Source organism: Falco naumanni, chromosome 9 (assembly GCF_017639655.2).
Source record: "Falco naumanni isolate bFalNau1 chromosome 9, bFalNau1.pat, whole genome shotgun sequence".
Taxonomy (NCBI): Eukaryota; Metazoa; Chordata; class Aves; order Falconiformes; family Falconidae; genus Falco; species Falco naumanni.
The window spans coordinates 47,914,533-47,925,371 of NC_054062.1; the positions used below are offsets into that span (position 1 = coordinate 47,914,533).

Consider the following 10,839-nt stretch of genomic DNA (forward strand, 5'->3'; position numbering starts at 1 on the left):
TCTTTATTGCTCTCCCCAATTAATGCTCACATCAAACAGGTGTTGCTTTAAATAATAATAATAATAAATAAAAAAAAAAGCGCTGTCCTGGAGGAGCATATTATTCCTGAAAGGACATGCACACAAATTACCAGGGAGCCATCTGTGCTACAAACATTTCAGCAGAGACACAGCAGCCAGAAAAAAGAAAAAAAGAAAAAAAAAAAAAAGAAAAAAGAAAATCAACAGCAGTAAAAGCAAACATTCTGATTTAAGATATGGCAAAAATGTTTGAGTCAGCTCTAATAAAGATTTTTCCTGATTATCATTTTCCTTATCAGGCTGTCAGGGACAATTCACCCTGCTTGCACTTCCCCAGTGCTCCGGGGCAGGCGACCCTCTCTCCCCTCCAGCATCCCTGTTGAGCTCCTACTCACTCCTCTCCCTGGAGCGGTCTCATTTGTCTGCCCTCTCTCCTGGAGTCTGTTTTGCTGCTGCTATGGTTCTCTCGTTGCTCGTATAAACAGGAGCAGAAGCCTCCTGGGTGACTCGGGCACCGCTTGCTTCGATGGGAGCTCCCAGTTGCTTCTGTGAGACCTGAACCAGGTCCCCCAAACACCAATCCTTTCAAACCTGGGCTCGCCCTCCCCCTGGATATCTCCCGCAGATTTTGTAGCACTAAACCAAAGATCTATCAGCACACCATCATTGTCTTTCTCCAGTTTTCCACTTAATCTCTTACCTTCAGTTTACAGAGCTCATGGAGCAGGAAACACATCTTCTGGTTTGCAAAGCTCCTGATATCTCCTGGCAGTACCAAAAACCAGTTAATAAATCCATGTAAAGCCCACTTTGAAACAAACATTCAAACAGCTGAGGGGGAATTAAATAATTGATAGTGACAAGTATTAATGGGGCAAACAAATTTACAGAGGCTGCAATTATACCCAGGTTGTACTTGTTTGAAACATTAACCGTCTGATGAGACTTAACACCGAGCTAATTAGCTTTAAAAAGTAATTTTCACGTGCCACCACCTTCATTTACTCACAGAAGGGAAGCAGTGTCTGGCAATTGCCGTGGCCATCAATCCGGGGCTAGCAGCTAATCCTATCTTATTACCATCATTAGCCAAACACAGGGACCATCCACAGAGCAGCTGTCTGCTCTTCCTCTTCCTCCCTGCTCTTCCTCTCCCTTCCTGTTTTCCAGCCTCTGCATCCTCACCCACCAGATACCGCCTCTCAGTCCACCCAGGTTACTATCTCCAAGTGCCTCTTTTCTCCCCTTTACCCATCCCACAGGAGAGGCATTCAGGTTACACAGCTGGCCTGAGCACCAGTCTTGTGATCCAGCGATCACAAGTGACCCTGGGAGCACACCTCCTTCCACCTGGAGCTCCAGGAGGGGCTTCCCCACAGCTGGCTCTAGTTCTGAAAACTAAACTCCCTTTCCTGAGGCTGGATGTGTCTAGTCCTCCCCCAAAACAGTCCCTCTGTAGCCAGCAGCTCCTACCTGGGCTCCGCTTAGCCATCCCCACTGCTCTTACACTCTGCCCTCTCCCAAACTCTCTGCACACTCAAAGAACACCCCGTTACGCTCTCAGCAGTAGGATCTCAGCTGGCCAAGATCAAAAAGTATGTATGAAAAAGTCCTTACGAGGTTGAAAATACAAAAGACTAATATAACCAAGAAGAAAGCGTGTGTAAAGAGTTTGCAGTCAGGAGGACCGTGGAGATTTGCAACACCTGAGAGGTGAAAATGTGCAAAGATCTATGCCAGGAAGCAAAACTGGGGAGAGTAATCCATGAACATTGAAAGTTTAGCTCATTTCAGGGAGAGGTGAGGAGAATAAATGAAAACCATTGTTAGAGCCTTGCATGAAACAGTTTGCAGATTTTATTTATTTAACTTTAGCTGGTCCTTGGACTTCTTTTTCAAAAGGCATGTGCCTTTTTATTTAAAAAAGGTGGCAAAGCACAGCTTTAAAGAATATTCCTCAGTACTCGAGTTATTTTACCTGCGTGGCAAGGAGCAGGCAGGCTTTCTTCCAGCCTGCAGAAAGAAACAAAGAATGAACTCACACCTGCGTCTCATGCCAAAGTAAGTAAACAAATGCACTGTGAGTTATGGGACCTTCATTCTCTCAGCTGCGTTTGCTTGTTTGCTTGCCCAGCTCCTTTTTTTCATGGCAACAGGCCATTTTAAAAATCCTTTATCTGCTACTATTTACATTAAGATTTCTGTTTTACAAAGCATGTCACGGAGAGTACAAACCAACATCTTCAAGCCCAGATGCCTAATGTTGGGTTTCTCAATGCGTACTCACCCTCCTGGGCAGAGCCCTCCATTTTCTCAGAGCACAAAAGTTTATCAGACCTTTTTTTTTTTTTCCTCAGGTGTTGCAGCTACCTTTCCTCCAAATGCCCCAGGCCAGACACCCAGCTTTTGATCCATCCAAAGTGTGCCCAAACTACTGGTAAACCACCCCAGGAATTTCGGAGTGTATCGATCCCCACTGGGTCAGCACTGACGCTGCTGTGCTAGGAATCCCACCGTTCTGTTGCTGCCTAATAACCGGGAATATCACCAGATGAAAGGAGAAGAGGAACGACCCAGGCGACAGAAAAAGGGAATGTTGCAGAAGATACCAGAAAATAATGTTACCAACGTCATACGCTAACTTAGCTGACTAAAAGCACTTTCTTTCTGCATTCTTCACCCAGCATCAAATGACAGGACCAATAACGTTATCATGTGCCAGCCTGCACAAGCCAAGCCTTGCTGATCTTTTCTCATTCATTCTTCCTGCACTGTGCCGCAGTACGCCATCCCAACGAGCTGAATTGCCCCTTTGTCAATTCAGGTACAGTTACTAGCCCTGGTACAAACCCATTCCTCCTCCTTAGAGTCCCCATTGTCCCTGGTTGTTTACTGTGGGCACATTCGCACTCTGCAGCATCGGGACAGCTGGTGACTAGCAGCACTAAGCATTGCCCAACCGCCCGGCATCCTCAGCAAGGCACCGAAACAAAGCTCATCAGTATCTCTTTGTCTACCAGCATCTCAGATGAGAAGGGACAAGAGAAATGAGGTTTCTGAAGCGGTGGCTTATCTTTCCTTTTGTTTCCTTCACGGTGGCATCATCCCAGATAGGAAGGAGCGCAGGCTTAGTGCAAGAAATTCAGCTGCCTGCAGCCAGCGCTACCCAAGTCAACAGCTATAAAGTGATGCTAGGGCACCGCACAGGCAGCTAAGGGGCACAGAACAGCTTTATGTTCCTTTTGCAATATATATTCTCATGCTATGTCAAGGAACTCAGTGATCCCCGGCCAAAACCCTAATTCAAAACAACCAATGGGTGGGAGGGAGGTTTTCAAAGCAAAATAGGCTCGTGGGAAGAGTTTTCAGATGCTCAGCATTGACCTCATTGCTTGTGGAACCCCATTTCCAGCAGGAGGGTCTGTGACAAGGGACTAAGCCAGGATCAAGTGCTTTGGAAAGGCCCAGCCTATTTGCCTGCTCAGTGGGAAGACTTTGTGCAGCATTTATTGTCCACTATTTAGAGAGGAGGGGACTAAGGACCAAGGGAGAGCCATAGCATATGGGGTGGTCAAGGAATGGGAGAAAGTAAATGCAGATGAATAAAGCTACTGTACTTTTTTTTAGTTGCATGAGGCAGCCTTACAGAAGGAAAGACACAGGCATGGCCCTGAGGAGCGTGCATCACAGCAGAGCAGGAGAAAGACAGTATTAGGCAGAAAGGAAGAAGGTGGGAGATTAAAAAGTTGAAGAACTGGGTAATTTCATCAGTAAGGCAAACCCTTACATTAAATTAACTGCATTTATACAGTTTTAACAGTTTGTAATTATGTTTTGCCATTGTTTTACTCCTTATGAGTGGCATGATTGAAAAGCATGTAAGAGTGACCAAATCAGATCCATCCCACCTCCTCTAGGACCAGCAGCAGGCGCCTGGGCCTCACAGCTCCTACCAACTTTCGGGGGGGTTTCTCAGCAGCTTGTTTTATCTGAGCCATTGCACTTCATAATGATGATGAATCCAGCCTTCATTCATTTTCTTAGCTCCTTTTCAAAAATAATTTCCATTTCTGTCTTTCACAATATCCTGTAGCAATGAATCCCACAGACGGTTTTGTGGGGGATAAAAATATTTTTTCCTTTATTTTTCTTACTTGCTGCTTGACTTTTTCACTACTTGTGCCCAGTTTGTTTGTATTGTAAGAAACGGTCAATAACTGTGCTCCAGTTGTCTCTGCCTTATAGACTTGACCAGGTTCCCCTCTCCCCTCCAGATCAGTAAGAGAACTGTTCAGCCAACAGCTTTGGAGAGAGCATATTTCCTCAAGGAGCAGACAGCGAGGAAGAAGGCAGAAAAGACATTAAGACGAACATAACGGAAAGAACAACGCTGTGGGAATTGAAAAGGTGTGAGGCACAGCTTGGGGCTGAGTGATTGATGTGAGGTCTTAAAGCAAAGCCCAGAATGTGATGAGTTTCATTTTCATAAAAAACACTGCAGTCATTATGTGGTGGCCAGAAGGCTGTACAGCACTAAATATTGCTGATGTTTAAGAGCTTCTTTTTAAGAGCTCGGATCTTAAAATATCATGTGTGGGCACCAGCAAGCAGTTATTTGTGGTAAGCGGTTACCAACGGACAGAGAGCCCAGCTGCCATAAACGTTGCAACTTTATTTTCTTCCTTTGTACTGCTATTCCCAAAATGTGCCAAATAAAACACATTCTTCTAAACAGACCCACTATTATTTTACGGTCTCACCATGCTGGGTTAGAAATTGCAGTGTCATGAAAACATCCTTTAAATAAATAATAAAACCCGCTATTCCTAAGACAGGGTCTTTCATCTTGAAGGAGCCTGCACAGCCTCACAACCCGTGTCCCGTCCCGTCCGTCCCCCGGTTTCTACCACTGGGACAGGTAACAGCGTTGAGCAATACCACTTAGCAGTTACGGCCAGCAAATGTGGAGTAAATACCGTATGGCATTTAACAAGCAATGGAAACGCAAGTAGAAAAAAAAAAAAAATCCAATTATCCTTACTGGGAAGTGGGCCAAGAGGCTGGAGCGAGCATCCTTGTATGGAAACGTCACTGGGCTGCAAGAGATCAAGGTCCTGTTGCAACAGCTCCTCGGGGAGGTGGGTGCCTCCAGTGCTTCATTGCTCCTAGCAAAGTGGTGAACATTAGATTTAACTTTATGAATGCCCAAATCCTGGAGTTTCTATGAGTGGCCTTCCACCTAGCTACTGCCTACATGCTATCTGACGTCTTGGTGCTCCATATAGTTTGAACGTGACAAAGAGCACACAGTAATTAATCTCTGGGAGCTTATTATACAGATACAAATTCCACTCCATTTCCATGCTGTTTGTCCATCTCCAAAAAAGAGTTTTTCCTGAAAACAACTGGTAGCCCATGAAAAGACACAATATGCCTTCTGCATTATTGTTTGCATATGACTGTGGGTGTGTTTTACATACACAAGTAAAATTAAAGCCCATAGATTTTACAGTCTAAATTGCAACAAAGCAAGGTAATGAATGCAAAAGGATGCAAAGAAGAAAATTAATCTCAAGACAGAAAGAAGTATGTGCTTATGACAAATATACATATGCTGCAAGTTCCAGAATGAAAGGCAAGATGCAGAGGAAAATCAGAAACTTACCAAGATAAGAGATTTACAGAGCTTTTCCAGGGGAGGAAAAAGGCTTTGCCTGACGCAGGTTCAAATGAGTCAGGAAACAGAAAAACCAAACTCAATTCCCAGTTATAAAAATCCTAAATTTTTAGCCTGGACACAGCATTAATCATGATCCAGACTGAGAAACGCAGCTGAGACCACAGCCTCAGAGCAAAATGTGACTCCTATTCAATGACTTCATTGTAAGTGGTGTCTTCCTGGCATCGGCTGGCTTCTCGGAGAAGTCTCCAGCCACCATCCACAGTTAGTGTCTTTGGACACTGGGATCATACCCAGACAACATTCACTTCCAACTGGAAATCAGTCAGATCACTGAGATCATACTCCCACAGGAGAGGTGAGCAGACATCCAAAACCCAATGAAGCATCCGTTGCTTCTGTGCAGAGACTTAAATTTTTCTTAATAAAATAATACAGTACTTGTGAGAATCACCGACTTCAAAGTAAATCCAATCATTTTGCTCCATTTGACTTCATTCTATGAGTAAAGCCTGTCATTCTGTGAATGAAGTTGCTCAAAGATGATGTCATCCAGCAGTAAATGCAAATTTCAGTGATTACTTCATTTAGTATCCAGGTGAAAATACACTTTCTTTTTTCATAGTTATTACATACACTTGGGAAAGAAATGAAAAAACGTGTTTCTTTTCTTGCATTTTACTTCCCTTACTTTTTCTTGCAGATGCAGAGAAATCTCAAGTAAGGAAGCAGACCAGCGGGCCATCTTCCCCCGTCATTAAGTAGAGAACTTAATTCGCCAATGACAACAACAATGCCGTGTCATAGAGCCCCTCCATGCCCTCCTCCAAATTCTGCTCCAGCAGGAATACCAGTAAAAGTGACAATTTTCTGCCAGGCTGAGTGGAGCAGCATTCCCCTGGAAGCAATGCCAAGGCTCCAGCTGCCCGCAGGCACAGCCCTGAGCCATGAACGCTGCATGTGCTGCATTTCAAATTTTCCTGAAGTTTGGATTTGGAAAAGGAAAGAAAATAAATATTTTTTAAGCCTCATTTTGGGGAAGCGTATGGGTTTGGGGTTTTGTATAATAATTATAGTAACATGTGGAGTAGCATGTCAGAGGGCTCATCTTAGGCAAGCAGCCTGGGATAAATGGGAAAGCTGTGGGGAGCACTTATGAATGACCAGGAGATAAGGGGGACAAGAATCTGCTCACACAGGGCGTGTGCAGAGGACCCAACGCCTTTTAATTCTCTGTTCCTAACTAGCGGTGGGAAAAACTAAAGACATTTAGATATTTAATTATCTAACGGTTCTTCTGGCTTAGGCAGGCAATATGCACAGTGATGCATCAGTACTGCAGCAGATGAGCCCTGCAGATCCAAGCTCACATCCGATCATGGGTTCAAATCTGTGGGTGCAAAATTAAAGGCTGAATTCCAAACAATTTTCAAAAGTTGCCTTTCAAGTGGTGAAACAAGAGCCGCCGCCCGTTCCCCAGCTGCCTGTGATTTATCTGGGCTGTAAGCTTGCCCAGCATCATTGGCAGGTAAAGAGGCCCTCAAGCCTGGTATTCAGGGCTAGAGAGAGTTAAGGGTACTTTTCCATGTAAAGTGCTGTTTGGGAAAGGAATGCCTTGAATTTTGATGATATTGGCCTGGTTCTCAGCTACAGGGCGGTAATGCAAAGCAGTGCTACTGCATTCCACTTGCAATGCTGAGGAGCAAGTATTAGCCACAAGTGAGCAGTAAAGGCAAGTGATTAAACAGCAGGGCTGCCTTCCACGTCCCTCCCGCAGAAGGGTGAAGAATGATGCAGCAAATAATAGGACGGTTGCAACAGTCAGGCAGAAGCTGAAATGCTTAAAAAAAACCCCATATCTCTCTTTTTGATTCTTGTCTGGCAGACTCGGGCCAAAACTGTTTCCTTCACATTAGGTAACCTCTGCAGGATCTTCTCCGCAGCAGATCTTTTCAGTGGTGTACTCCTTCTCCAGAGCTGGACCACGACAATACCCACATATCCTAATGCTGAGCTCCTTGCAATTAGGAGCAGAAAGTAGGATGGTTTTGCACAACGTTCTGGGAAAGCTGGGCACGTCTGAGGGTTGGCACAGGAGACACAGCTTCTGGGCAGAAAGCTGCAAGGAGCTTCGCTCAGTGGTGTGCAGAGCTCAGTCTTTCCATTCAGAGGTCCAAGCCTGAACGCAATGCTCAGAACCCCTCTCACCACGCGCAGAGCCACATGCTTGTTTTCCTAAGGGGGAAATAACAGCAGAGGCACTGGGATGACAATAGTCCCTCCACCTCAGCAGCTCATATGCTGTCTCATGGGTAGGGCTGGAGCTGGAAGATGGTGGAAGCTCCCTATAATCAACTCTAAGATTACATTCCAGGCTTTCAAACATAGGTAAGACCCAGAGGGAAGTCTGTCCCAGCACCACATAATTTGCTCATGACTCTCAGCATGTTTCTGCTGCTCCACTCCCCTTCTCCTCTACTGGCACTCACACTAGACGAATGCTGTCAGCTTGTTCACCATGCTGGCACGTCAGGGAAAAGCAAAACAGATAAAATTATTCACCATGCCAAAAGGAGAGAGACATCTCTCATCGCTCTGCTAGCACCCAGCCACGGAGTTCCAGCGGATTTCTCCCACCAGCAGTCCTCAGATGAAGGCCTTGCTACGGCCAGCGCTGCAGCAAATCCTGCTCTGCTTCACACCGGTAACCTGGCTCCACACCATGGGAGCCTGGCTTCTGCCCTGTTTGCTGTCCCAAGGAGAAAAGGAGCACACGGCAGAAGTCCCTGCAGCCACGTCAGGGACACTGTCTGTTGGAAGATCTACCCCACTTGATGACATTCGCTTCTTTACTGAGGGCTGCCTGAGCTGCTGCTGAGAATCCCAAGGTAGCATTTAGGTCCCCAAACTGGAGACAGACCAACAAAGACTGGGTACCATAGACCCACAACAGTCAATACATGCATTATGCTTGGGGAGCAAGGGACTGGACCATTCACTGCCTTCCTTGTGGAGAGATGCACAGGTTCACCCCATAAATGCTTTTCAGCCCTCTGACACCACTGACCAACTCCTTGGCTCATTTTGACACAGCTGGGAGATGCTGGCAACATCAGACTTCTGGAAACACAGAAGCTGAGCTAAGACAGCCCAGCCCTGAGATCTGCCAGGTTTATGTGCTGTGATGCCCAGTCAACACAGCTGATTCTAGAATCAAAATCTGTAATCTGCAATGGTTTCACGTTATATGAATTTGGAGTCACTGGTAGCGACACAGAAGTCTAGCATTTACCGCAGGAGTAGCATCTCTAGCAAACTCTTAGAGTTTACATAAAGCACCCAGATGTTGCTACAATCCCTGGAGCAACATGAGCTCACTCAGCTTTCTTAGTCTCCAAGCAATGTACACCAGGAGGATAGATTTTTCTCTTTTCTCTTTCTCCTGTTAGCATTACCACTTCAGGAGGAGGAAAAGGTCTTTTAAGAACTAGGTCCCGTTTAAAGCTTCACCCTGATGACTCTTCAGTCCTCAGTAGCTTGAGACAGTCCCTGGAGAGCCTCACCTTCAAATCCTGTATTTTGGTAATATTATTCTCTCATACCAACACTCCTCCAGGTCAACACCTATCCTGCTCTGCCAGCAGGAAGGTGGGGAACACAGCAACAGGGCTGGAGAGGAGAAGGTGATGACAGAGGCTGCAGGGAGACAGCCATGTCTGGACGTGGAGAGGAGTCAGGAGGAGGAGTGGTCCCTCTGAGTCATCCTTTCCACCTGGCAGGACCGATTTACCCCCAAATCAGGCTCCAGAGACAACGCTGCAGCCCAACACAACCTCACCCTTCTTTTGTACCCAAGCCGTCTGCTGCATCCCCGGTTGGATCTGCACCATGCCCACCTGGTCACATCGCGCTTGCTGGTGGCCCTGAGACACTGAAGTGAAGCACATGTCTTGCTAGGGGTGGCGTTGGGCTGGGCTCATGAGCAGTGCAGGCATTTCACTGGCCATTTTCTTGACAGAAAATACAGTTTTGGTGGAATTTCCAATTTCAAATCCTAATTTGAAGTACATTGGAGGGGAATGTTTCTTTCTTCTCCCTGATTACTCATGGATGAACAGAAAAGCCAAACTTCAAAATTAATTCGAGTTCCCAAATTACCATTCACACTTGCTGTTAATGCCATTAGTATTTTACGTTACTCCCATAGATACATTACCAGGCAAACATACACAGTCTTTGCCCTGAAGAAATTATGGTACAGACTTGAGATGTGACAAGGAACAAGCCCTAACAGCACAGGGGCTGGAACAAATGAGGTAATGAGCGTGCAGTTGTTCATGGCAGGCACGTGCACAGCTCGGTGGATTTCTGCTGAGAGATTAAATAATTTTTTGTTTATTTAATTATTAAACTCAGAAGAATTTCAAGCAACCCTCATGGGATCTGGAACCACAGTTTCGATTCAGGTCTATTGCTCGTGTCTAAATTAAAAATGAAAAACAGATGGTGGGTTATTAGATAGCTGCAACAGAAGCCGACAATCTGTTCTGTCCCCACGTAGGCAGGGGAGCTCCGGGAAGCGAATCCTACAATACGTGGTATCCATCCCTAGCTGTGTGTTGCAGGTGTTGATCCAGTGTCTCTGCACATCGATGAAGCAGCCAGACTTGCGTCCTCTCGCTGAGCTTCTCCGCCAGCGGACTCGCTCTGAAGGTTACTGGCGAAGGAAGAGGAAGAAGATCAAAGGGTACAGTTACTGTACAGCTCTAAGCTTCACCATCGTTAAACCCCTGCATTGCAGATAGGATCAGAACCTGCTTTGTCTGTAGAAAAGGCGGTTTGTAATCTTTAATGTTTAAAACCTCAGTATATTAAAACATTATCAAATCCTCCGTTTTGCTGTAACTGTTTTATCAACGGAACCAAAGAAAACGCTGGTGATGAAAGACAGAGGCCGAATGAAGAAATCAGCGGTTCATGTAGTAAGAAATAAATCAGGTTAACACACAGGGAAGGGCAGTATTGGACGACGCGTTGGAGAGGCAGTGGGTGCAGCCCGGGTGTGCTTCCACAACGAAGGACAGGGAAAGGATGAGCTACGAGGTTTTTTTTAATGGGTATGCAGTATCTCCTTAAAC

The 10,839-nt window shown here is 45.7% G+C and overlaps 1 long non-coding RNA gene across 1 annotated transcript; it reads right to left on the reverse strand.

Moving 5' to 3' along the window:
- Window positions 1-552: 552 nt before the first annotated feature.
- Window positions 553-5,824, reverse strand: LOC121093489. Its single transcript, XR_005829591.1, has 3 exons — window positions 5,687-5,824; window positions 5,063-5,186; window positions 553-786 (listed from the first exon to the last, which is right to left on the reverse strand). It is a non-coding gene; the product is annotated as an uncharacterized LOC121093489 (long non-coding RNA).
- Between the last annotated feature and the right edge of the window lie 5,015 nt (window positions 5,825-10,839).